The sequence below is a fragment of the Triticum dicoccoides genome, chromosome 2B (assembly GCF_002162155.2).
Source record: "Triticum dicoccoides isolate Atlit2015 ecotype Zavitan chromosome 2B, WEW_v2.0, whole genome shotgun sequence".
NCBI lineage: Eukaryota > Viridiplantae > Streptophyta > Magnoliopsida > Poales > Poaceae > Triticum > Triticum dicoccoides.
In genome coordinates this window covers 728,038,438-728,052,214 of record NC_041383.1, presented here as the reverse complement: position 1 = coordinate 728,052,214, position 13,777 = coordinate 728,038,438, and positions in this window count along the sequence as shown.

The following is a 13,777-nucleotide window of genomic DNA, read 5'->3' as shown; positions in this document are numbered from 1 at the left end:
GAAGAATAAACACCTTTGAAGATTTTTAGGAAATCACATGAATCAAAGCGGGCAATAAAAGTAACTTTTAATTACCCGAAGTGAAGAACACGACGAACTGGGAAGTGTTGAAGTGAAGTTCGTCCGTTCAGATCTTCCACGCCCTAACTCGGCAGAGGAAGACGGCTATAGCAGGGGCGGAGTAAGGAAATCCGCAACCGGCGCGAGTACGACGGTGTTGAGGTCGAGGCAGTGAAGCTCTTCCTCACCGGCGACGATGAAGTAGCGGCAGCGCTAGGGTTTGGGAAGCTCGAGCGGGAGAGAGAGGTCGAGCGGAGTAAAAGTGAAGTGAGGAAGAGGCAGGGGTATTTATAGCGGCAGTGAAAAACTGTGCGCCCGAGGATTTCGGACGAACGTGCCCCTGGCTCTTCTCATTCACGTGGCATGTGTCACCCATGTACTGTGAGGTGGCGATCATGTAGGATTGTGGGTGAATAGATAAGTATTTGTCGTGAGAAGCGGAACGGTTTGAGCGGCAAAGCCGAAAATTTTGATAAGATAAGTTTTAAGTTACCGTTCGCAAGTTCTTCAGCAGTCAAGAACACAGTGAAGATTTTGAACAAGTTTCAAATCAGAACGCATATGAATAATTTGTGAATAGACTAGGTTGAGTTTAGCATAGAGGGGGAAGGGTCCGATAACATTCACTTAGCGAAAAAGTCAACTTGAAGAATAAGCAATAAGTGAATGTTGTAGAGGACATAAACTCATATATATTCAACTGAAGACAAACGACGGAAATAGTGAAGACATTGCAAGTTGAAGAATTTGAAAAACTGAGGAATTTCAAAAACAAACTGAGGAAAAACTCAAATTTGATGATTTTCAACTTTTGTGGTGGCGAAACCCACCGTATAAGAAAGTTGGCTTCAGACACCGCGTACAATTGTCGTAGGGCTCTGAGAGTCAATTTCTTCATTAATTTCTTCACACTTAGAGGGTTAGTCTTCATTGATTGAAGAAAAACGTTACTTCGTGTGTTGCGCATCTAAGTCATCAAGTCAGCATAAGTGTTAGGATGAGTGTCCATTTCAGAGAACATTCGAAGATTCTAGGATATTTAGCTCACACTGCAACTTGCTAAATCTCTTCTCATCCAAGGGCAGAGTGAAAACATCGGCCAGTTGATCTTTAGTTCTTGCATGGCAGATGGAGATGTCGCCCTTCAACACATGATCGCGAAGAAAATGATGACTAATCTGGATGTGCTTTGTCTTCGAGTGCTGAACTGGGTTGCGAGAAATCTTGATTGCGCTCTCATTGTCGCAGTAGAGAGGCACATTCTTCATGTTGATTCCATAGTCCTTGAGAGTTTGCTTCATCCATAATAATTGAGCACAGCATGATCCAGCAGCAATGTATTCAGCTTCTGTAGTGGAGAGAGATACATAGTTCTGTTTCTTCGAGGACCAACAGACCAAAGATCGTCCGAGGAAATGGCATGTGCCTGACGTTGACTTGTGGTCCACGCGATCGCCAACATAGTCAGAGTCTGAATATCCAACGAGATTAAATGAAGAGCCCTTGGGATACCATAATCCAAGTGTTGGTGTGTGAGCTAGATATCGAAGAATATGCTTCACAGCCTTATGGTGTGATTCCTTCGGTGTAGCTTGAAATCGGGCACACATGCAAACACTAAGCATAATATCTGGCCTGGATGCACATAGGTACAATAAAGATCCAATCATGGAGCGGTATACCTTTTGATCGAAGTCTTGACCATTTTCATCAGTGCATACATGACCATTTGTGGGCATTCGAATTTTGACCCCTTTGCAATCTTGCATGCCGAATTTCCTCAATACTTCTTTGAGGTATTTCTCCTACGATATGAATATACCATTGCGTTGTTGATGAATTTGAATACCTAAGAAGAATTTCAACTCTCCCATCATAGACATTTGATATTCTTCACTAATCATATAGGCAAATTCATCACTATAACGTTGGTCAGTACAGCCAAAGATAATATCATCAACATATATTTGGCACACAAATAGTTCACCATCATAAGATTTAGTGAAAAGAGTTGGATCGAGTGAACCGGGTTTGAAGCCATTCTTCACGAAGAATTCCTTCAACGTGTCATACCACGCTCGAGGGGCTTGCTTGAGGCTATACAGGGCCTTGTTGAGTCTGTAGACTTTGTCGGGATTCATTGGATCTTCAAAACCTAGGGGCTGAGCAACATATACTTCTTCCTCAATCTTACCATTGAGGAATGCACTTTTCACATCCATTTGTTGTAAGATAATATTATGATGGTTAGCGTAAGCAAGTAATATGCGAATAGCCTCAAGTCTAGCAACAGGTGCAAAAGTTTCATCAAAATCAATTCCTTCAACCTGTGTGTAGCCTTGAGCTACAAGCCATGCCTTATTCCTCACCACAAGGCCATTTTCGTCTTGCTTGTTGCGGTAGATCCACTTTGTGCCAATGATGTTGTGCTTGCGAGTATCTAGACGTTTGACCATTTCCCAGACATTGTTGAGCTCGAACTGATGTAATTCTTCTTGCATAGCTTGAATCCACTCAGGCTCCAAAAATGCTTCATCTACCTTAGTGGGCTCTACGATAGAGACAAAAGCAAAGTGCCCACAAAAGTTAGATAAATGTGAAGATTTTGAGTGAGTGAGAGGACTTGGTGCTTCAATGTCATCAATGATCTTCTCAATTTGCACTTCATTAGCGATGCGAGGATGAGTGGGTTTTCTTCGAGGAATTTGATAAGCATTCCCTTCAGGAGCATTTTCTTCAGCACCATTTTCTTCAGGTGCGCCAGCTCGGTAATCATCACGATCAGGAATGAATTCTTCAGCAGATTCTTCAGTAGGAATGACATCATCAGTAGCCTTGAACTTGATAGAATATTCAGGTGATGGTTCATCTATCACAGAAGGTAGGTGTTCTCTTTGCGAGCCATTAGTTTCATCGAACCGCACATCTACAGTTTCAACAACTTTGTGAAGAACGTTGTTGAAGACTCTGTAGGTGTGCGAGTCCTTTCCATAACCAAGCATAAAACCTTCATGTGCTTTCGGTGAGAATTTAGATGTGTGATGAGGATCTCTAATCCGACATTTAGCACCAAAGACTTTGAAATAACTCACATTTGGCTTTTTGTCAGTGAGGAGTTCATAAGCAGTTTTCTTGAAGAATTTGTGAAGATATACCCGATTGATGACGTGGCACGCAGTATCAATTGCCTCAATCCAGAAACGACAAGGCGTCTTGTATTCATCAAGCATAGTGTGAGCCATTTTAGCGAGGGTTCTGTTCTTGCGCTCCACGACGCCATTCTGCTGAGGAATATAAGGAGCAGATAACTCATGAGTAATACCAAGTTCATCAAGATAGCCATCAATACCATAATTCTTGAACTCAGTCCCATTGTCCGTTCTGATGTGCTTGATCTTCACACCAAAGTTGGTTGAAGCCCTCGAGGAAAATCATTTGAAGATTTCCTGCACTTCATGTTTGTAAGTAGCAATGTGTACCCATGTGTAATGAGAATAGTCATCAACAATAACAAAGCCGTATAGAGATGCATCATTTGAAACAACAGAATAATGATTAGGACCAAAAAGATCCATGTGAAGCAATTCAAATGGTCGAGTGGTGGTCAAGATAGTCTTCGCTGGATGCTTGGCCTTTGTCATCTTTCCAGCTTCACAAGATCCGCATAAGTGACCCTTGAGGAATTTGAAATTCTCAATGCCAATGACATGCTTCTTCTTCGCAAGCGTGTTCAGATTCCTCATGCCAGCATGACCAAGTCGTCGATGCCATAGCCAGCCTTCTGAAGCTTTTGCAAGTAAGCACACGGCTGGTTGTGGTCCTATAGAGAAATCAACAATATTTTGAAGACTTTAGAATGGTCAACTTCCATGATCACAACACAACGATATCTTCCAAAGACAACAACCATATCGAGATCACAAAGCATTGAGACAGACATGAGGTTGTATCCTAAGGACTCGACAAGCATGACTTTGTCCATGTGTCGATCCTTTGAGATCGCAACCTTACCAAGACCCAATACCTGACTTTTGCCTTTGTCAGCAAAGATGATATGCTTCAGATGTGATGGTGATAAAGGAGCATCCATCAATAGATTCTTGTCACCTGTCATGTGATTTGTACATCCACTATCGAGGACCCACTCATTTGGTTTGGGCTGATCATCCTGCAGATGAATTAGTGCATCTTATGAACTCATATACTTCATCGGTGAAGAATATGACATCAATTTCATCAGTTCAATTTCATCAATCAATAGCACAGATAAAATAGTGTGAGGACGTGAGAAATGAGAATTCATTTCTTCATGATTAGCATGCGTCCTTTCAAGCATAGTTCAGGTCTCCAGCAAATTCTTCAGACGATTTAAGCACGTCTGGAGACCTGACCCTGCATAAGAGATTAGTTCTTTTTGTTCACCACCCACATCTGAAGGGGTGGCAAAGAATTCATCACTCTGCGAGCACCATATGAGAAAGGTGGCATAGAAGCTAGTCCGCTTCGTTTCACATAAGAGGGGTTAGGGCAAGCATATGAATAAGCAAAGAAATTCTTCGAGGACTTATGAACATAATGATTTGAAGAATAATGTACATATTCATAGCCTTTAGCTCTACCCTGCGAAACAAAAGGGTTAGCATGACGATGGTCATATGAGGACTTTGATCCACTTGAGGAATTTGATCCATGTGAAGAATTAGGTCCATATGAAGAATTGGATCTAGGGTTCCTGTTCTTCATAGGTGGTGTCATGAGGACATTCACCTGAAGACTTTCAAGATAGCTTTTGGGAACCCAGATTTTCTTCATAGGGGGGCCGTTCCTGCAGTTAGTACCAACATATCTAGCAAATACTTCACCATTCTGATTTTTGAACAGTTTATAGTTGGAGTAAATGACTCATCAGAAGAATGAGAAGATTCACATGTAAAGCCAGATAAGTTAGATGGATCAACTAGAGGTCCCTTTGCAGCAACCCATGAGGTTTTGGGGTACTGCTCAGGTTTCCAATATGTTCCATCAGCACTGAGTTTCCTCTCAAAGGCAATACCCTCTTTCCTAGGGTTCCTATTGAGGATATGCTTTTTGAGCACATCACAAAGAATCTGATGCCCTTTGAGGCTTTTATACATGACTGTCGTGTACAATTCCTTCAGCCCTGCATCATTAGTAGTACTAGCAATGTCCTTAGATGAGGAATTAGTGATAGCAGAGATAGGTGAAGAATTTGCAACAGTCGAAACATTTGAACATTCAGGTGAAGAATTAGCAGATTCACGTTCAATGCACTTTAAACATGGAGGAACAAATTCTTCCTGAGTAGCGTTGATTTGTTGAGAAAGTAATGAATCGCGCTCCTTCTGAAGATCTTCATAACACACTCTTAGCTTCTCAAGATCTTGCTTTCTTTGAAGAAGTTCAAGAGAAAGCTTCTCGTGATCAGATAAGAGAGCGTTATGATGACCTTGGAGATCGTCAAACTTGGAATGGAGTCCCTGAAGACTTTCAGCCAAGGCTTTTAACTGATCCATTTCTTCACCCAACATATCATCGCTCTTATTTAGCATGTATTGAACTTTTTCCAAAGCTCTTTGTTGTTTAGTGGCAAGGGAAGCAAGTTTAACATAGCTAGGTCCAAATTCATCGCCAGATTCATCATCACTAGACTCAGATAGGTAGCATTCGGTTACCTTAGCATTGTTTGCCATAAGGCAGGGGGTGGACGATGATGATTCTGGTTCGAATATCATCTCTTTGAGAGATTCCTTGTAATCCTCAAACCAAGGATCATGACGAGTTTGATGTCCATCATAGACCTCGGAGAGACGGTCCCAGATTAGCTTCGCGTGATTGAGATGCATGACGTTCCTGAACTGATTTCGGGACAGACTTGAGCAGATGAGATCCTTCGCTGTGAGGTTGAGTAGAGTGTACTTGCGAATGTCATCAGCCTCAGCCATCTTGCATAGATCGGTAAGACCGATCTCAGTGACGGTCCACAGTTCGCTGTCCATAGCCATGAGTCGCTTCTTCATCATGGCCTTCCACCGAGGATACTCATGACCGTCAAAGATAGGATAGGAAATGTTCCTCGATCCTGCAGTCGACATAACTAGAACTCCAGGTGGTTAAACCAAAATCGCACAGAACAAGGGAGTACCTTGCTCTGATACCAATTGAAAGTGCGTTATATCGACTAGAGGGGGGGGGTAAATAGGCGATTTTTATGAATTCTTCACTGAGGAATTTGCTGGTGAGGAAATTCCTAAATGAAGAACTACTTGTAGCGGAATAAGTACTCAAAAAGGAACATAACAGAACACAGGCATAGTCATCATGATGAAATGAAGACAAGCGAGGAGTACAGAAAGCATAAACACAGGATAACAAGGGAAGAAGACGGACAGACTGAAGAAATAGTGATGAGGAAATTGAGAAAATCTTCAGTCAATGTCTTCAAACAGATATGAACAGGCACACAACAACATACATGAGGAATTTAAAGAGTTGAGGAAATAGAACCAGTAAGCTTGGTGAAGACAATGATTTCGTAGACCAGTTCCAACTGCTGTCTCAGTTGTACATCTGGTTGGAGCGGCTGAGTATTTAAACTCTAGGACACCCAGTCTCGGACACACAGTCCTCACCGTATTCTCCTTGAGCTAAGGTCACACAGACCTCGCCTAATCACTCGTGTTAAGTCTTCAAGTGACTTCCGAACCTTCACAAACTCGGTCACTCGGCGATCCACAATTCCTCTTGGATGCTCTAGACCTTAACGCCTAACCATCTGGAAGAAGCACAGTCTTCAAAGGAAACAAGCGTCGGATCCACGCAGGATCAATCTCTTCAGTGATGCTCAATCACTTGGGGTTTTGTAGGTTTGGGTTTGGGATTTCCTCACTTGATGATTTTCACTCAAAGTCCTTGGAGGATGGGTTGCTCTCAAATGACAAGTATCAGTTTCTCTCAGAGCAGCCAACCAACTAGTGGTTGTAGGGGGGCGGCTATTTATAGCCTAGGGAGCAGCCTGACATGATAAGACATAAATGCCCTTGTATGATATGACCGTTAGGTGGGTATATATTTTGGTATAGCTAGCGCGTAGCACAGCAACGGTCGGAATTTTGAGGTTCGAATTCCTCAGGGCTACCATGTTCCTCACTTGGTAGGCAATCCGCACTGGCGAATTCCTAACTCTTCAGTCAGAACAAATTCCTCAGAGACCATAAGAACTTTGTCTCTGTCACTGAAGAATATGACTAAACTGTGCGAGATTTCCAATGGCTTCACTCGAAGGGATTGGTAGGTGTAGGATTTTGAGTTGAGCATCACATGGAAATTTCTCCTTAGTATTTCCTCGACCCCTTTTAACAGTACGCTGTTTCCTATGACTCAAGAAAGAGAAAATGAAACTATGAAAACAAAAGTCTTCGTGCTTCATGTTCCTCGAATGAATATCAAGTCTTCAAGGTCACACCAATTTCTTCACTTCCAAAGTCTTCAGAAAGTCTTCAAAAATCCAAAGTCTTCAGTCGAAGAACTTCATTTTTAGGGGTCGACTTTCTCTGTAAATATCAAACTCCTCATAGACTTATAGACCTGTGTACACTCACAAACGCATCAGTCTCTTAACCTATAAGTCTTCAATACACCAAAATCACTAAGGGGCACTAGATGCACTTACACTTATGAAATTGAATCTTTGTTTAAAGAGTGTGAAAATCTTGATGATGTTGTTTACAGACCTGAAAATTTTGCTATACTTAAATATTGATATGAGAATTAAGAATTCAATTCCGGTATTGATGATTTTATTGAGAGAGTCTGTCCAAGAAGAGAGTAATATTTTGAAGGAGTCTATGGAAGAAGAAACTGATGAAACTGTGAGCTCATTGGATGAAAAAGATGATGAGGAGAGCGAAGAACAAAAGGAGGAAGAGCGGATTAGCTACCCGTGCCCACCATCTAATGAGAGTAACTCTTCAACTCATACATTGTTTAATTCCCCTTCCTGCTTACCAAAGGATGATTGCTATGATGACTATTATGATCCTGTTGATTCTTTTGAAATACCTCTTTTTGATGATGCTTGCTATGCTTGTGGCCAAGATGCCAATATGAATTATGCTTATGGAGATGAACTTGCTATAGTTCCTTATGTTAAACATGAAATTTTGCTATTGCACCCACGCATGATAGTCCTATTATCTTTTTGAATTCTCCCGACTACACTATATCGGAGAAGTTTGTGCTTATTAAGGATTATGTTGATGGGTTGCATTTTACCATTGCACATGATGATTTTGATAGATATAATATGCATGTGCTTGCTGCTCCAACTTGCAATTATTATGAGAGAAGAACTACATCTCCGCCTCTTTATGTTTCCAATATGATAAAATTGCAAGAAACTGTTTATACTATGCATTGGCCTTTACTAGCTATGTGTGCATGAATTGTTCTTTTATGACATGCCGCTGCATTGGGCGAGAGTTAGACTTCGTCATTCCTTGATATATGTTACTTTGTTCTCACTACTAAATTACAAATCATTGTTAATTAAAATTGGCTTTGATATACCTTGGGATCCGGGTGGATTCATTATATGAGCACTATATGCCTAGCTTAATGGCTTTAAAGAACGCGCTGCCAGGGACATGATACGTCTCCAACGTATCTATATTTTTTATTGTTACATGCTATTATATAACCCCTTTTGGATGTTTATGGGCTTTATTTTACACATTTATATCATTTTTGGGACTAACCTACTAACCGGAGGCCCAGCCCGTATTGCTGTTTTCTTTGCCTATTTCAGTATTTCAAAGAAAAGGAATATCAAACGGAGTCCAAACGGAATGAAACCTTCGGGAGTGTGACTTGTGGAACGAACGTGATCCAAAGGACTTGGAGTGCAAGTCAAGAAGCAATCGAGGCAGCCAGGAGATAGGAGGGCGCACCCCCCCTCCTGGGCGCGCCCCCTGTCTCCTGGGCCCCTCAAGCGGCCACTGACATACTTCTTCCTCCTATATGTATCTACGTACCCACAAAACATCCAGGGAGCCACAAAACACAATTTCCATCGTCATAACCTTCTGTATCTGCGAGATCCCATCTTGGAGCCTTCGCCGGCACTCCGCTGGAGGGGGGATCGACCACGGAGGGCTTCTACATCAACACCATAGCCCCTCCGATGAGTTGTGAGTAGTTTACCACAGACCTTCGGGTCCATAGTTATTAGCTAGATGGCTTCTTCTCTCTTTTTGGATCTCAATACAATGTTCTCCCCCTCTCTTGTGGAGATCTATTTGATGTAAACTCTTTTTGCGGTGTGTTTGTTGAGATCCGATGAATTGTGGGTTTATGATCAAGTTTATCTATAAGAAATATTTGAATCTTCTCTGAATTCTTTTATATGTGATTGAGTTATCTTTGCAAGTCTCTTCGAATTATCAGTTTGGTTTGGCCTACTAGATTGATCTTTCTTGCCATGGGAGAAGTGCTTAGCTTTGGGTTCAATCTTGCGGTGTCCTTACCCAATGACAGAAAGGGTTGCAAGGCACGTATTGTATTGTTGCCATCGAGGATAAAAAGATGGGGTTTATATCATATTGCTTGAGTTTATCCCTCTACATCATGTCATCTTTCTTAATGCGTTACTCTGTTCTTATGAACTTAATACTCTAGATGCATGCTGGATAGCGGTCGATGTGTGGAGTAATAGTAGTAGATGCAGGCAGGAGTCGGTCTACTTGTCACGGACATGATGCCTATATACATGATCATGCTTAGATAATCTCATAATTATTCGCTTTTCTATCAATTGCTCGACAGTAATTTGTTCACCCACCGTAATACTTATGCTATCTTGAGAGAAGCCTCTAGTGAAACCTATGGCCCCCAGGTCTATCTTTTATCATATTAGCTTTCAATCTACTTTTATTTGCATCTTTACTTTTTGCATCTATATTATAAAATACCAAAAGTATATTTATCTTATCATATTATCTCTATCAGATCTCACTTCCGCAAGTGGCCGTAAAGGGATTGACAACCCCTGTATTACGTTGGTTGCGAGTTCTTTGTTTGTTTGTGTAGGTGCATGGGACTTTTGAGGAGCCTCCTACTGGATTGATACCTTGGTTCTCAAAAACTGAGGGAAATACTTACGGTACTATTGCTGCATCACCCTTTCCTCTTCAAGGAAAACAAACGCAAGCTCAAGACGTAGCAAGAAGGATTTCTGGCGCTGTTGCCGGTGAGGTCTCCACTCAAGTCAAGACATACCAAGTACCCATCATAAACTCATCTCCCTCGCATTTACATTATTTTCCATTTGCCTCTCGTTTTCCTCTGCCCCACTTCACCCTTGCCGTTTTATTTGCCCTCTCTTTCCCAATCTCTCTCTCTCTCTTTTTCGCTTGTCTTTTTCTGCTTGCTTGTGTGTTGGATTACTTGTTGCCATGGCGCAAGATAATACCAAATTGTGTGATTTCTCCAATACCAATAAGAATGATTTCCTTAGTACTTTGATTGCTCCTCTTAATGATGTTGAGTCTTGTGAAATCAATACTGCTTTGCTGAATCTTGTCATGAAAGATCAATTCGCCGGCCTTCCTAGTGAAGATGCCTCTACTCATCTAAACAACTTTGTTGATTTGTGTGATATACAAAAGAAGAAAGATACGGATAATGATATTGTTAAATTGAAGTTATTTCCGTTTTCACTTAGAGATTGTGCTAAAGTTTGGTTTTCATCTTTGCCTAATATAGTATTGATTCTTGGAACAAGTGCAAAGATTCTTTTATCTCTAAGTATTTTTCCTCCCGCTAAGATTATCACTCTTAGAAACAATATTATGAATTTTAAACAACTTGATCATGAGCATGTTGCCCAATCTTGGGAAAGAATGAAATTGATGATTCGCAATTGCCCTACTCATGGTTTGAATTTATGGATGATCATACAAAAAATTTATGCCGGTTTGAACTTTTCTTCTAGAAATCTTTTAGATTCGGCTGCGGGAGGCACATTTATGGAAATCACGTTAGGAGATGCTACAAAACTTCTGATAATATTATGGCTAATTATTCTCAATGGCACACCGAAAGATCTTCTAGTAAAAAAGTGCATGTTATAGAAGAAATCAATGTTTTGAGTGGAAAGATGGATGAACTTATGAAGTTGTTTGATACTAAAAATACTCCTCTTGATCCCAATGATATACCTTTGTCTACTTTTATTGAGAATAATAATGAATCTATGGATGTGAATTTTGTTGGTAGGAATAGTTTTGGAAACAATGCTTATAGAGGAAACTTTAATTCTAGATCATTCCCTAGTAATTCCTCTAATAATTATGGAAATTCCTACAATAATTCTTATGGTAATTTTAATAAGATGCCCTCTGATTTTGAGAATAGTGTGAAAGAATTTATGATTTCTCAAAAGAATTTCAATGCTTTGCTTGAAGAAAAATTGCTCAAAGTTAATGATTTGGCTAGTAACGTTGATAGACTTTCGCTTGATGTTGATTCTCTTAAACTTAGATCTACTCCTCCTAAGCATAATATCAATGAGTCTCTCAAATCCATGAGAATTTCCTTTGATGAGTGCAAGGAAATAACCGCTAGATTGCGTGCTAAGAAAGATTGCTTTGTAAAGGCGTGTTCTTCTAGTTTCCATGAAAATAATGATGAAGATCTTAAAGTTATTGATGTGTCTCCTATTAGATATTTGTTCTGCAATATGAATCTTGATAATAATAATAGGACTTGAGATGAGTCAACTTTAGTTAGAAGGCGTCCCAAGAATTCGGAGTTTTTAGATCTTGATGCTAAATTTGGTAAAAGTGGGATTGGAGAGGTCATGACTTTAAATAGTATTGAACCCACTATCTCATATTTCAAGGAATTTGATTATGATAATTGTTCTTTAGAAAGTTGTATTTCCTCAATCCGTTGTTAATTCTCCTCATGCTTATAGTCAAAATAAAGCTTTTACCAAACATATCGTTGATGCCTTGATGCAATCTTTTGGTGTAAAACTTAATTTGGAAGTTTCTATACCTAGAAAACTTAATGATGAGTGGGAACCTACTATAAAGATTAAAATTAAAGATCATGAGTGTTTCTCTTTGTGTGATTTGGGTGATAGTGTTTCTACGATTCCAAAAACTTTATGTGATATTCTAGGTTTCCATGATCTTGATGATTGCTCTTTAAATTTGCACCTTGCAGATTCCACCATTAAAAAGCCAATGGGAAGGATCAATGATGTCCTCATTGTTGCAAATAGAAATTTGGTGCCAGTAGATTTTATCATTCTTGATATAGATTGCAATCTTTCTTGCCCTATTATTCTTGGTAGACCTTTCCTTAGAACGATTGGTGCGATTATTGATATGAAGGAAGGGAATATTAGATTACAATTTCCATTAAATAAAGGCATGGAACACTTTCCAAGAAAGAAAGTCAAAATACCTTATGAATCTATCATGCGAGCTACTTATGAATCAAGTGCCAAAGATGGCACTACTTAGATCTATCTTCATTTTTATGCCTAGCTAGGGGCGTTAAACGATAGCGCTAGTTGGGAGGCAACCCAATTTTCTTTGTATTTTTTGTTTTTGTTTCTGTTTAGTAATAAATTTTGCATCTACCTTCTGTTTAGATGTGTTTTTATGTTTTAACTATTGTTTGTGCCAAGTAGAACCTATAGGATAACCTATGATGATAGTTGATTTGATTCTGCTGAAAACAGAAACTTAGCACTCACGAGAAAAAATTCAATAAATCACAGAGACGTGCTTTTGCATTGATTATTTTTTCTTTTGATCAATAAACAAATTTTCCAGGACTTACTATTTTGGTAGGATTTTTAGAGTCCCATAAGTTTGCGTTAGTTACAGATTGCTACAGACTGTTCTGTTTTTGACAGATTCTGTTTTTCGTGTGTTGTTTGCTTATTTTGATGCATCTATGGCTAGTATTAAGTGGTATGAACCATAGAGAACTTGGAACACAGTAGGTTTAACACCAATATAAATAAATAATGAGTTCATTACAGTACCTTATGTGGTGGTTTTGTTTTCTTTCACTAACGGAGCTTATGAGATTTCCTATTGAGTTTTGTGTTGTGAAGTTTTCAAGTTTTGGGTAAAGCTTTGATGGACTATGGAATAAAGGGTGGCAAAAGCCTAAGATTGGGGATGCCCAAGGCACCCCAAGATATTCAAGAATAGCCAAAAGCCTAAGCTTGGGTATGACCCGCGAAGGCATCCCCTCTTTCGTCTTCGCTCATTGGTAACTTTACTTGGAGCTATATTTTTACTCGCCACATGATATGTGTTTTGCTTGGAGCATCGTGTATTATATTAGTATTTGATTTTTAGTTTACCACAATCATCCTTGCTTTACACACCCCACTTGATTTAATTTATTAGAATATTCTATGTGCTTCACTTATATCTTTTGAGCTTGATAGTTTTTGCTCTAGTGCTTCACTTATATCTTTTAGAGCATGGCGGTGGCTTAATTTTGTAGAAATTGCTAGTCTCTCATGCTTCACTTATATTATTTTGAGAGTCTTTTAGAGCAGCATGGTATTTTCTATGGTTGTAAAATTGGTCCTAGAATGGTAGGCATCCAAGTTGGGTATAATAAAAACTATCATAGGAAGTGAATTGGATGCTATGATCAATTTGATACT